Genomic DNA, 14,784 nt, shown 5'->3' with positions numbered 1-14,784 from the left:
ATTAATAATTTGAAAAACAAAAGTTTCATTTCACTATTATCCAGCAAAACAAAACAAAACAAAACCATAGATCCTATATACTTAAATAGATGCTAGTAGGGAAATGAAATTTTGGTTTTCTATCATGTGCAACAAAACTAAAATGTTCGAAGATACCACCTTATCCCATGATCAAAACCGTGAAAAATGTTGGAAAAACACATACCTAAATAAAAGATCATGAGGCTGGTTCTCACAACTTCATGTTACAGAAAAGAATATTTAAAAAAAAAACTGATAAATGTCTAGTTAGGATTAAGCTGGAAATTCAAAAGCGCAAAACTAACTTGAACTGAATTACTAGGTAGCCAATACATAATTTGTGGTGTCCAGTGGGAAATGAAAATTTGGGTCCCCTTGTTCAAAAATGATTAAGAATTTCAAAAGAGCAGCGACAGAGAATTAAACCATGCACATGCCTTTCTAAGCAAGAAACTGTGCAAACCACACACATAGGTCATGTGCCAGGGGAGCCAGCCCTGTCCATGCACATTAATTAAACCATATGACCACCAAGTGTTTACTCTATATTTTTCAGGTCTCAGATCTATCACGTTTGCCTTTAAGATCATTCATCACATTTTCTGAAAAGGTTCAGCTTTCTCTAAGGAATAAATTGGCAAGATGAGAATAAAGCTGGGAAAAAACATGAAAAAAAAACCAGTTTATTTTTAGCTTGACCTTGATTAAATCACATGTTTTCTGATGCATTTTCCAGTTGAAATGAATTGGCTATGCAGCTAATATTGTAGAAATACAAAACACTCTGGAATATCAGGTTAGCCAAAATAAAATCTTAAGCTCCATTTCACATCCAAAAATCTACATTTGAGATTATTTACAACATAAGATAGTTTTCTAGGATAAATTTTGGAATACACTTTCAATTTTTTTTTTTTTTGATAACAAAATATGGGCTTCCTTCCCTATACTCTAATAAGCCGTCACTAAATAGACTTCCCACAAAAGGAAGAGAAAACCTTATCACTTGGTAGATTAAACTGTATAAAATTAAGAATTCTCTTTAGCTCCTTTAAAGTGCAAAAAGTTCGTTTTACGACAAAAATGTGCTGCATAAAGTAGTCATCCTAGCGCCTCCCTGGGTCCCTGGAACGTATTTCCATGTTTAACTTGAGCTGGGTCATGCATAAGAATAGCTTGATCTTTAATACACGATAGGAATACCACGAATTCCTTCTAAACTGCTATAAAAGGCTCACAAAAGCCAACAAAAGGCCTGGACCACATTCCTTGGCAATTATCAGTAGGAGGAGGAGGCAGAGACCGAGGGGAAAGTGGTCTGTAAAAGGCGTTGACTACAACCACCAAGCCTCTTCGATTAGGAGAAACAGCTGCAGAAGCTCCTCTCTCTCAAGCAAGGGAGAATCACTTTTGTTCCTGAGGTTTACCCTCCGACCGACAAATGGAACACACGGTCCGAAATTCCCCACTCTTGAGCGGCAGGAGAGACCAGAATAGCTCTCCATACGCAAACTGGAACTCTAAGGGACGCATCTTGGAACCCTGGGGGAGTTCTTCAAGCTTCCCCTAGGGTTCAACACTGTCCCCCAATGAATGGTGTCTAACTGTAACAGCCGCAGGGTTTTGGGGGGCTTGTGGAGAGGCAGGGGGTTAGAAAGAGGATGGTCAGCCTGAGCTTCCTTCTCAGGGTCCAGGGCTAGTCTCGGAGACACAGCGATGCTGCCCATGCCAGATAGAGAAGGGAAGAAAGCTCACGTTAAGGTCCTACTGTGTCCTAGAACCTCCCCCAGGGGCTCTGTGCACGTTACAGTATTAACCCACACAAGATCTTACCATGTCGCACGTGAGGAAGCCGACCACAGCTAGTAAGGTCACTTGTCCAAGTCACAGGGCTACAGATAGGCAAGGCTGAGCTTCAAATTCTAGTCAACAGACTTCCAAAATCCCCTGTTTTCTCCTTATTGTTGAAACCCAATGTGGGGTTCGCCGGTGCAGTAATTAAAGCAGGGCTCTGTCTCTATAGACTTTAGAACAATACACAACCACTAAAAGTCATCTGCTTTTTTTTTTTTTTTTTTAAATCACCAAGCATCAGCAATTCTAAACAATGTCAGTGAGAAGCTCTACCTCCTGGAAAGCAGATACTTTGTGAGCTTAAGTTCAAAACAATTCCCACAGTTACTGCAGCGTTCACCAATTACATATAGAGACTTCAAATTGAGCTTGTTTGTCATATTTACCCTTTGATAAGCAACATATTTACTGGAAAGGTAATTGGAAGAACTCCTACCTTTGCAGTTGCCCCCCACCAAACAAACCCAAACACCGATTTCAGAAATAAATTAATATTAGGTCAGAATCTTCTGATGCCACTTCTGACACAGTTCCTGTCTCCAATCCCAGCAGTACCATATATTCTTTTTCTTGTTTTGTTTTAAGATTTTATTCATCCACTTGACAGAGACAAGTGGGCAGAGAGGCAGGCAGAGAGAGAGGAGGAAGCCAGCTCCCTGCTGAGCAGAGAGCCCGATGGGGGCTGGATCCCAGGATCCTGGGATCATGACCTGAGCCAAAGGCAGAAGCTTAACCCACTGAGCCACCCAGGCGCCCCATATATTCCTATGTTTAAACAGGTTTACCATCAACAGTGAGAGCACAGAGTTTCTTCAATTCTGTTACTCTGTGACCACCGGGAGATTTTGTTTGCATTTAAAATTTAAAAATAGCAAAGAGCAAGAGCAAATTTTACTTCCGATGTGAACTGCTGTATTAAATTAGACTAGTATCTTTAAAACATAAATGTATTTTTTTAATCTTCCGTTGTTTACAAGGTAAAGGGAAAAAATCAAGAAATTAATGACTGCTGCTTACGTGGTTTTTACTGAAAACAGTTTTGTCACTCAGAGAACAGTGAAAAACTACCTGTCCAGGTGGCCGGCGTGCCGGCGAGCTTGCACCGCCCTCCATCAAACCGACCCGGTGCCATAGGCAGAAAGGGCATCGGGCAGGAACCGGGGGAAAGCGGTGTGGCTGGCCATGAGTCCAGCTCCTAGGCCACGGCGGTGAACCGTTAAATCCAGGGGGCTGTCCAGCAACACCACGCTTCTGTTCTCTCCTGGTAAGAATGCTCTCACAAACAAATTTATGATTCTGCAACGATCCTTACCTTGGACCCAAGCACCCTTTCCGTGCAAAACTGATGCTCTTCTTCAAATCCAAATGTTTCCAAATCTTTCTCAGATACAAAGACCATCAAGTTCCCAATCTGAGACACAGTGGCAGCAGCACTGGCCACCCTTTCCAGGCCTTCATTCTCTTCCACCCTGCACTTCCCATCAAGCTGTCCACTGGGTTTTTTCAAGCCCTTGGTGATCTGATTACACACAATCTATATCGGCTATTATTTGTAACTACTTAGTTCCCAGACCCAAGGTGAATATTTCTTGAAGATAAGAACCACCACCATACCATTCGAATCTCCTTCATCTGTCCCTTACACAGTCTTGAACACATTATAAAAGCCAGTGACTCATTCTAATTCATTTAACAAGTACTAATACAGTGCTTATTATAAGTGAAAGAATTTGACATAATTTTATAGTTGGGCGCCACAAATTTAAATAACAAAATGTTATACCTATTACAGTAGTAAATCTAAACATGTGATTTCCATACAACCCAACGATTGTCCCCCTTGGGCATTCATCTCAGAACAATGAAAACATATGTTCACATGAAAATATATACACAAACATTCATAGCAGCTTTGTTTGCAATAGCCAAAAATAGGTGAACAGTTCAATTGGTGAATGGTTCAAGAAACTGTGGTACGTACATACCATGGAATGCTGGCCGGCAAAGAAAGGGACAAGCTATTGATGTACTCAACATCTCAGGTAAGTCTCCAGGAAACTATGCTCAGTGAATAAAGCTGATTGCAAAAGGTTACAAATGGCATGATTCCATTCATACAACATTTTTTTGAAGACTTATTTTTTGAAGACTTATTTTTTTTTTCAAGACTTTATTTATTTGAGAGAGAAAGAGAGAGAGCATGAGTTGAGGGGAGGGACAGAGGGAGAAGGAGAAGCAGTTTCCCCGTTGAGCAGAGAGCCCAATGCGGGGCTCAATCCCAGGACCTTGAGATCGTGACCTGAGCCAAAGGCAGATGCCTATCCGACTGAGCCACCCAGGTGCTCCTGAAAGGACAAACTTTTAGAAATGGAGAATAATCATCGCCAGGGCTTGCTGGGAAAGGAAGGGAGGTGGGTGTGTCATAAAGGGGCAACGTGCAGGATAAAACCACACACAACCGATCACAAGGGCACAACCAAATGAGTACACACAACACTGGGGAAATCTGAATAAGACAGGTGGACTGTATCAATGTTGGTATCCTGGTTGCCATATTGTATTATAATCCTGCAAAATGTTACCAGGGGGGCGGGGGTGACTAGAGTAAATGGAACATGTACGTGGGAACTCTAGATTATTTCTTACAACTATATCAATGATCTCAACAAAAGACTTCTGTTAGAAAAGTAGTAAGCCATCAAACTAGTAAGATTTGTTATGCAACAATTATATGGTGCTTACCAATTGCCAGGTAATATTTTAAGCACCTACACATTAGCTCATTGACTCCCATGAACCATATGTGGCTGGTACTGTGGTTATTCCCATTTTGCAGATGGAGAAACTGTAGCACAGAGAGCTTAAACAACTTCTCCAAAGGACACACAGCAAGTAGGTTAACTGTTGGAATCTGATTCCAAGGCAAGCAATCTAGATCCAGAACCTTCCCTCAGAGATCTCTGCATTTCACCCTCCGAGGCTGGGGTCTACCAAGCAAGGGTTGGGACCCTGAATCCCAACAGTACCTATTCCGGAAGATTCCTCAAATTCAGTCCAAAGTACGACAAATCCTTCTGATCACAAAGCCAATCAAGAACCTCCCAGCCTGTCAACTCTCAGGGAAATAAGTGAAATTACTGGTTTTTAATTTAAATCTTCCATCGTGGGAGGATAACCAGAATGGCTTGCCACAGGGTAACATCTACTCTTCCTCCGTAGGTTGGAAAAGAAAGGGAACAGTTGGGCACATCTGGGAGCACATTTCAGTGGGAAAAAATAAGGAGTCCTAAAAAGCAAAATGCATCTGGGAGTCAATGAAAACGAGAGACTGAAACAGGACCAGGGGACAACGTCACGCTTCATGTGCCCTGGCCCCAGCCCACGGTCCTGCCGCCTGGTCACCAGGGTGCTGTGGCTTTAGCTCTCTGCCTTACCAGCTTCGGGCCCATGCTAGCCAGTGTGAACCCCGGGGACTGAAATCCAGAACCTCCGTGGCATTCCAGAGCCACAGGCCTATAGCAGAACAAGCTGGTTCGGAAGATTTTCAGATTATCAAGTGGGGAAGACAGGAATGTCTCGGCCTCTGGGTGGACATGGGGACATTCATCAAAAAGACAGCTACCATGAAACCGCAGTCTCCCTTTCCCACTGGGGTGGTGGAGAGCTGGGGTATGTGCAGAAGTGGGAGTGTGGACATGCATGTTAGAAATCAAAATTATTTCAGAAGAGAAATCATTTCCCAAGATTCAGAGCTAGAAAGGGCAATGGAGCCCAAATTTTCAAACAACAAACTTCCAACCAGAGGGCCCTGTAACTTAACCCTAATCCCCTGGGCAAATGATGTGAACAGTCAGGCTGATATGATGATCCAGAAAAAAAGGGGGGCAGGGGCCAGACTTTATGGGTCTCTACGGCAGGAGCTCATAAAAATTCTCGGTTAAGCCTTGGTTTATCAGTCGATGAAAATTAAGCCCCACTGTGAACTCTGGGCTGCAAGAAACCACACAGAAATGAAGTTCTTCACAATCTGTGATGCTGAGAAAGAACAACTGGGAACGGAGTTGGGAACGGTCCCCAGGAAAATGGAGTCTCAGCTCACCCGACACCGACAGCCTCAAATGACTCAGACCCACGTGTCAGTTTTCATATTTAAGCAGCATTTCCTTTGCAACAAGGATCCAAAATTTCCAATCACAGACGAGAGAGGTAAACAGAGAGTCTTGGCTCCTGCCCTCCCTCCCCGACGTGCTGCTCCTGCTGTTTGCAAGAAAATGCATGATTCCTGGAAGCTGTGTCAGCCGCCCCCTCAGAAGGAGGCCACAGACGTGAACATAAGCGCATCACTGGACATGGTGAGGGGGAGGCATGGAAAGACCCTGGGACCCTGGAGTCCCCGAGGAACCTCTACATCAACCCTGGGCCACCTGCCCCCAGACTTTAACTTAAATAGAGGACAGATGTCCCTCTGGTGGAAGCCACTCTTTGCTGAGGTTTCTACCGCCAGCTAAACATGTCTTAATTGGTACAACTTGCCCATAATGACTTTGCTCAATAGCTGTATTACGATGATCAGTGATGTCCTCCCTAACCAGCCCAAGGTTGAACCCAGGCACCCTATAGGTCTTTGTGTCCTGGTACCCAGATCTCAAGCCCCCAAGTACTAGAATGCAACACCTCTAAACCTGGCCAGCCTTGTCACCTGGAAATCTGGGGCTGGTGCCAAAGGCACAACAGATAAATACAGGAAGATACAGAAAAGGGAGTGGGGGGGGTGCACAAGGTGGTGAAGGGGGGGGACCAGGAAGGGGAAAAGTATAAGGGAAAAAAGAGAGACAGGAAACAAACGCCTTTTGAGAATGTGCATTTTTTTTTTTTTTAAGGGATGCTGCATGCTTTTCAAAATCAGCCTGCTCGGAGTTAAGAAGTCCCTGTGTGCCTGACCTCCGTCTCCGGGCTCTGGAAAGGTTAACTCCCACCAGTGGAGCCCCTCGGCCACATGGCGCAGACGTGTGAATGACCGATGGGCCTCTTGCTCTGCCTGTGCATGACTTGGCGGGGTGAGACATATTTTACATTAGCTTAGGTCCTGACATTCTATCATGTTCCCTGTCAAGAGGCCAAATAGTTCTTGGAACCTTGCACGGCAAGTGACATAGAACAGAACCCTAGCAAACGGGCTGGCTCTCTGCCCTTGAATTAAATGCTCTTCTTACCCCTCCCACGTCCATGGCAGTGGTCTGGCCTGGGGGCTGGAGCAGACGTCTACCCACGAAAGGTCACCATTCGTTGCCAGCAACTAAGGTACTTCTTATGGAGGGGAGGCTATAAGGTGTGGGGCTACTTGGAAAGGGTTGCCTTTGGCTATCTGCATCATTGAATTGGCAACAGAAAGTGGGATGGGGCCAGCACCCCAGGCTCTGGGTGGAGCACAGCTGAAGGCTGAGGGAATGGCCATCAAAATGACACCTTCCTTTTCTAGCCACAAGCTGTCTTCAGTGAACCCTGTCCTGCCACCCCCAGGGACACTCTGTCAGGCTGTAAGGGGATAACCTCAAATGCCACTCACATGACACTGCCCGGAATGCCGGCGGCCCAGCGACCGGAGTGTCTGTGCCCTCCTTGTGGGGTGTCAGGGCTCTCGCAAGGACGCGAGGTCCTCACAGACACGCAGGGCTCCGAACGGACAGCTGCCAGCAAGGGCAACTCCTGGGGAGGAGACTGCGCGTCTCGAAAGTGCTTCTCTCTCCAGCCTCTCATCCCCGCACAGCTATCTGCGGCCTCTCCGGGGCTCCGCGCTGCTCCCCAGGCCACCGTCTCCTGTATTTATTGACGGAGGGTCCTGCTGTCTGCCCGGGACCAGGCAGGGCGTTAGAGGCAGTGCCAGGAAACAGAAGGCAAAGACTCTGCCCACAGGGCTTACAATATCTCATTTAAGAGACAAGGTCTTTTGAAAACAAAACAGAGGAACACAGGGGAAAGGAAGGATAAATAAAATGACGAAATCAGAGAGGATGACAAGCCATAAGAGGCTGTTAACTATAGGAAACAAACTGAAGGTTGCTGGAGGCACGGGGGGTGCGGTGGTAGAAAGGGTAACTGGGTGATGGGCAGTAAGGAGGGCTTGTGAGGTCAGGAGCACTGGGTGTTGTATGCAACTGATGAACCACTAAAGTCTGCCTCTGAAACTAGTTAAAAAAAAAAAAAGAAAGAAAGAAACGAGGTCTTTTTTTTTTTTTTTTTAATGTGAGGGAATCGCCAACAGAATCAATCATGGTAATGTGGGAATTGCATTCGCTGGAGCTCAGAGGAGGCAGGTGTCACAAGACAAAGGGACAGTCAGCAAAGACTTGTCGGAAGAGGCAGGACCTGAGGAAGAGCTTGAGGAAGGACTGGGGACCAGACAGAACTAAAGGAGAAAGGAATGGCAAATATGCGCTAACCAGCGCACCAGGACGAGGTGAGGTTGGGGGACAGGACAGGACCAGCGCGGGCGGCACGCAAGGGGGCCGTGAAAAGCAAACCCACAAAGGTGGGACTCTGCCACACATCTGGTCACCTGCACTGCAAGCCCACAAATAATGCATCCCCCTTTCTGCTGTGAACACTTCTTTCCTAACCCCCCAGCATGTGCCTGGCTCGTAGTCTGCACTTAATAAATGTCCAGGAATGAATGAGTACATAGTGTTTGGCACCCTCAACAACGCTGGAGGTCCCAAACCAAGAAACAAAATCATACTTAAAGGCGAGCACTGCAAATTCAAATGCCCTCAGGGTCAGGCAGGTGGCAATATAGCTAGGAGGGGGCAATGGGGAGCAGTGGGTAGCCCAATGAGTGGATGCCCCAGCTTCGGGGGGTCACCCCAAATGACGTGGCCCAGCACTGCCACCAATGTACATGAGCCCAGTATTGCCAGATCATTCTACCGTTATGTGAAATCCCCCCATTTTTATGCATTAGCAATGAATTTTTTTTTTTTTTATTTAATGTATGTGCCAAGCAGAACATGCCATCTGGAGCTCTATTTGGCCTGTTAGGGATCTTTGGCTAATGAGGACAAATTTTTTGTTGACATTTATAATCTAAAAAAGTCCCCAGTGCAAACGAATGTATGAAAATGGAGGTAAGCATGGGATTTCCCTTAGGGGAGGGGACTGTGGACTAGAAGAGCCTTTTAGGAACCTAGAAATGTCCCATATGTGGATCTGGCTTGTGGTTACAAGAGTGAGGACACGTTTAAAATCCCATTGAGCTGCAAACCTAAGAGTTGTATACTCTATGCCATGTAGGTTATAATTCAATTTAAAACGTAAAACTGAGGGGCACCTGGGTGGCTCAGTTAGTTAAGAGTCTATGATCTCAGGGGCCTCAGATCGCGCCACGTATCGGGCTCTCTACTTGGTGGGGAGCCTGCTTCTCCCTCTCCTTCTCCCTCTGCCTGCCACTTCCCCTGCTTGTATGCATACTCTCTCTCTCTCTGTCAAATGAATAAAAATCTTCTTAAAATAACAATAAAATCTTTAAAAAAAAAAAAAAAGTAAAACTGGCAAGTAAACGCAAGTCCCCAAGAGCTGAATAAAACGCTCTCTAGAGTTTGCTTCCAGTGGTGCTGTCCTTTCCACCTAAAATTCCCTTCTGCCGCTAGCTCTTTGCACCCTGCTGCCACCTTATTTGTCCTAAAAGAGGTGGCCCAGGTAGCACTTCCTTCATGAAGCCTTTCTTGGCCCAAGTCTGAGCTTGGCCAATCTGGGCATTCCCAGACACAGTGCAGTGAGTGCCTTCTCCACCTGGCCAAGCTTCCATCACCTCCCTGCCTCCCTTGGAGCTCCTGAGTTTCTGGGGACAGGGACTGTGTTCTGTTCCCTGTGGCACAGGTCTGGCCCACCAGTGGAGCACCCAGTAAGTGTCTGATGTGATAGCTCATCCTCCTGGCAATCTGCAAATAGGATGCTTTCCACGCCCCCCCTCCCAATTATCCTAGAAAAGACAGAGCATAGAATCTGGAAACATGAGATCTGGAGAAAAGAGCCAGGAGACTAGTGGTATCCTTAGTGAGAAGCTGCAGTAACTTCCTTTGAAAGAGGAAGAGGGTATATGTAGGAGTCAAGAGTGCCCTGTCTGATTGACACAAGGGTAGGGCCAGGGGTGCTCAGACTCTAATGGGCACCAGAATCACTGCAGGATTTCTTAAAAACAGATTCCTGAGTCCTCCCCAGACCTGCACACCTGCAGGTCCAGAACAGGACCTGAGAATCTTCATTCCTAACTAGTCTCCCGGTGATGTCAATGGTGTTGGTCTGGGGATGTCCCCGGGAGTGGCGCTAGACGCACAGCTAGTAAGTGCCAATCATCACAATGCATCAGTATTCTTTCTCTTGCTCATTTAACTGACTTACGTTAAATTCTACCATGTACAAAGCTGTATAAATGATGCAAACGTAATTACGACCGATAGCTGCATTCTCACCTTGGTCACCAGAAAATGCATTGCTCCTCCTCAGTGCCCTTTGTCAGATCTGCTATTGAAGCAGAAAATGACACCAATGTTCAGCCACTCCCCAATGCTCAGATGGTCTCAGGTGCAAAGTCTTAACTCAGAATAAAGTTTTCAAGGTCCTTGCCCAACATCAAGCTCATCTGTTTCTCCAAACGTCTCCAGTCAAGCAATTTTCCCGGACTTCCCTTCAGTATAATACCTCCCTCATTTAACCAAAAGAGGAGTTGGGTTATAGGGTTTGGTATTCAGGCCTGGGCCAGGAGCAGATGAATTTCCCTAGAGACCAGCAAAGGGTCCAGAGAAGAGTCAGAGGATGGAGGCATCTCTCCAGTCGATAGGCAAGCACACTGTTCCGAAACTACACCCCTTCCCTGTCCCAGGCGGGAGTCACATTCTGACATATTCGGTTACAACTGAGTGCCTGGGCATTAAACTAAGTGGCCCAAGACACGGAATGTCTGGGCACCAGGCAGTTGGACTATTTATGCCCTCTATACCTGTGGAAGCCGAGATTTAATGATTTATTCCGTGTTAAATTTCCAATCCTGGGCTTCCAGGCGGCAGAGGAATAAAGCGCTTCAGTTCAGCTGGGGACTCTGGGTCATCATTCAGCAGAAGCCGGAAAACTGAGCGATTTCTGCACCCTGGGGTATCATCTCACTCTCTAAGAATGTCCTAAAGAAATCCAATGACAGATGGAAGTCTTGAGAACCCTTTGAAGCAGCAACACCTGAGAAGTTCAAGCCTTTCCTCTCAATGAACGTGGAACTCAAGCAGTAAAGGCACAACCTCTGAACCATGGACATCATATTCTGCTGGTGTCTCTTTCCTGACACACGTCTGACTCATCGTAGGAGACCGCCGGCCAGATTTATCCCTACTGCTTGAGTGAAATGTAACAGTCAGTTCTCATTATCGGATTAGGAAGCAATACAGAGAGGTACGTTCTAACAGAATCAGTCACCCTCCTATGGTAAGACGCAGTGTGCTCTTGCTGAAAGGCCCATGGTTTGGAAATGACTATTTTAACCCAAAGCATCATTAGCTCTTCACTGCAAGCAGTTACTCAGAATCCAAACCCCAACCCTTCTCTCCATCTGTCTGTCTCTGCATTCGTAGCTTGAGTGCAATGAAATGGTTAGCGCCCATTTCACTGGATTTTCCTCCATGGCAAGAATATCACCTTTCACATGTACGTCTAGAAGGCTTCCAAGGCCGTGAACCAACTTACCTACTGCTTCATCAGGGTCCTCTTCCCTCACATGGTAGCTACACAGGCTTCCACCAATAGAGGCCAACCCAGCCCAGCCAAGAAGACTGTGGCTGCAAATACAGTCACTCCATTCAGAGGGACAGAGCAGTGTGAATGGCAGAACCATCTTCATTTTGAGGACCAGTGCTGCTTTTGGGTTTTGGTTTCAACCCTGAGTTCTTCCAACCACACAGGAAGCTGCCTGTTTTGTGGACTTCTGTGTTGGTATCATTGGGAAATCTATGGCTACAATAATGTTTGGCACATGGCGGGTGCTCAATCAATAACTGACGGATGAGTAACTCTACTAGAAAACACCCACCACAAGGACCAGGTGGAAATACAGAGGAAAGTCACAAAGCTTCTCCTACCATGGGGGTTGCTCCTCTTGGCTCTGTCAGACCCATTTGGTGAAAAGAAACTTGAGAAATTTAAACTGGGGCCAAATACGTCACGAGTTCATTCCTTTGTACCAATTAAATGGGCTAAAGACCATGTGAAAACAAGGTCAGTTGGGGCACCTGACTGACTCAATGTGGAGAGCATACGACTCTTGACTTTGGGGTTGTGAGTTCAAGCCCCACGCTGGACATAGAGACTACTTTAAAAAAATGAAATCTTAAGAAAATAAAAATAAAAATAAACAAACAAGCAAAACCACAAAAACCCCAGGTCAGTTTATTAAGAATAGGGCTAATTGTCAGTCAATAATGATATTTTCAAAAAAAAAAAAACACAGAAGTCCTGTAATTTAAATTATGAGTCACTAGTAGGTTTGGAAGCACTTTTATATAGGCTGATAGTCTTATATATATATACACACCTTCCCACTTTTAACGGTCAAAAGACACTCAGTAAAATATCTTATTTTATATTTGACAAAATAGAACACACATTATCATATTCCTTGGTACTTTACTTTGTAAAGAAATAACACACCATTTAAAATGAGAGTTTCACTGTTAGGCAAGAAAGTAATTCAATAAAACAGAAAGAAGTAAGTGGGGCACCTCAGTGGCTCAGTTAGTTGAGTGTCTACCTTTGGTTCAGGTCATGATCTCAGGGTCGCGTGATCGAGTCCCGCATCAGGCTCTCTGCTCAGTGGGGAGTCGCTTCTCCTTCTGCCTCGCCCCACCACCCCCTCCCAGCGCTCATGCTCTCCCTCCCTCACTCTCTCTAGCAAACATAAGTAAATAAAATCTTAAAAATAAGAAAGAAAGAAGTAGCCAATTTGCCAACAGTTCAGTTTAAAAACAGCCATAACTGAGATAGACAAATACCTAGAAACACATAATTTGCCAAAACTGACCCATGAAGAAATTGAAAAATCTAAGAAAACCTGTAACAAGTAAGGGGATTGAGTCATTAATCAAAAACCTCCCAATAAGGAAAATCCCAGGACCAAAAGACTTCACTGGTGGATTCTATCAAACATTTGAAATATTAACATCATTCTTTCTCAAACTGCTACCAGAAAATTGATGAAATGTAACAGTCCTAACTCATTCTGAGGCTAGCATAACCCTGACACCAAAGTCAGTAAAAGACACTATAGGTAAAGGAAACTAAAAACCAATATTCCTTATTAATGTTGATATAAAATTTTCAATAAAATGCTAGTAAACTAAATTCAGTTGCAATTTAAAGGACTTATATACCATGACCAAATAGAATTTATTTCCAGAATGCAAATATGGTTCACCATACAAAAATCAATCATTGTAATACACCATATTAACAGAATAAAGGGGGGAAAAAACACATGGTCATCTCAATTGATGCAGAAGGATCAGACAAAATTCAACATGATAAAAACACTCAGTAAATTAGGACAAGAAGGGAACTTTTATTAAAGTAAAGCATTTGTGGGGTGCTTGTGTGTCTCAAGGGGTTAAGCCTCTGCCTTCGGCTCAGGTCATGATCTCAGGGTCCTAGAATCAAACCCTTCATCAGGCTCTCTGCTTAGATGAGAGAACTTCATAGGACTCTCTGCTCAGCAGGGAGCCTGCTTCCCCTTCTCTCTCTGCCTACTTGTGATTTCTCCCTGTCAGATAAATAAAATCTTAAAAAAAAAAAAAAATGCAAAGCATTTGTGAAAAACTCACAGCTAACACCATTCTCAATGGTGAAAGACTGAAAGCTTTTCCCCTGAGGTCAGGATCAAGACAGACGCCCATTTTCACCATTTCTATCTAAGACAGTACTGAAGTTTTAGTCTGAACAATTAGGCAAGAAAAAGAAACAAAAGGTACTCAGATTGGAAAGGAAGAAGTAAAAGTAGTTCTGTGTGCAGATGGAATGATATAATATGCTGAAAACCCTAAAAATTCCACACTCCCAAAAAACCTATTAGAGCCAATTGACAAATCAATAAAATTGCAAGGTACAAAATTAACACAGAAATCAGCTGACTTTCTATGCACTCTGCAATGAACAAAGCATAAAGGGAATCATGAAACAATTTCATTTACAATAGCATCATCAAAAAGAGAAGATGAAAGACTTATACATTGAAAACTACAAAACATTGCTGAAAAATATTAAAGAACACATCAATGAATGGAAAAACATTCCATATACATGGATTGGAACACCTAATAATATTGTTATCAGTACTACCCAAAGTGATCTAAAGATTCAATCCTATCCCTATCAAAATCTCAATGAAATTTTTGGCAGAAATAGAAAAATCCATCCTAAAATTCAACAGATCCTGAATAATCTTTAAAAAGAAGAATAAAATTGGGAGACTCACACTTTCTGATTTAAATCTTACCACAAAGCTAAAGTCATCCAAACAGTGTGGTACTAGAATAAAATTAGAAATATAGGCCAATGGAATGAAATACAGTCCAGGGAAGAAACCTCATTTATATGGGGAAAGGGCCAACTTTTCCAATAAACAGTGCTGGGAAAACTGGATCTCCACATGTAAAAGAATAATATTGGACCCTTACCCTATACAAATATATATATATATATATATTTAAAAAAACTCAAAACGGATCAAAGAGCTAAACTACAAACCTCTTTTTTTTTTTTTTAAAGATTTTATTCATTTACTTATTTGAGAGAGAAAGAACACAGGAGCAGGGGGAGGGAAAGAATCCCAAGCAGACTCCACGTCCACGTGGAGTGCTGAGCTAACATGGGGCTCTATCC

At 44.2% G+C, this 14,784-nt stretch overlaps 1 protein-coding gene and 1 long non-coding RNA gene across 3 annotated transcripts in view; one reads left to right on the top strand and one right to left on the bottom strand.

Annotated features, from left to right (window-relative positions):
* Positions 1-14,784, bottom strand: part of RBM20 (RNA binding motif protein 20) — a 186,343-nt gene that overhangs the window by 125,811 nt on the left and 45,748 nt on the right. The gene's annotated exons all lie outside the window — the stretch shown is intronic.
* Positions 7,098-12,341, top strand: LOC116573206. The gene is made up of 2 exons (XR_004278646.1): positions 7,098-7,176; positions 10,928-12,341. It is a non-coding gene; the product is annotated as an uncharacterized LOC116573206 (long non-coding RNA).

The sequence above is a fragment of the Mustela erminea genome, chromosome 14, assembly GCF_009829155.1.
Source record: "Mustela erminea isolate mMusErm1 chromosome 14, mMusErm1.Pri, whole genome shotgun sequence".
Taxonomy (NCBI): Eukaryota; Metazoa; Chordata; class Mammalia; order Carnivora; family Mustelidae; genus Mustela; species Mustela erminea.
Note: the sequence above shows the minus strand (reverse complement) of the source record. Positions and strands in the feature narration are given on the sequence as shown.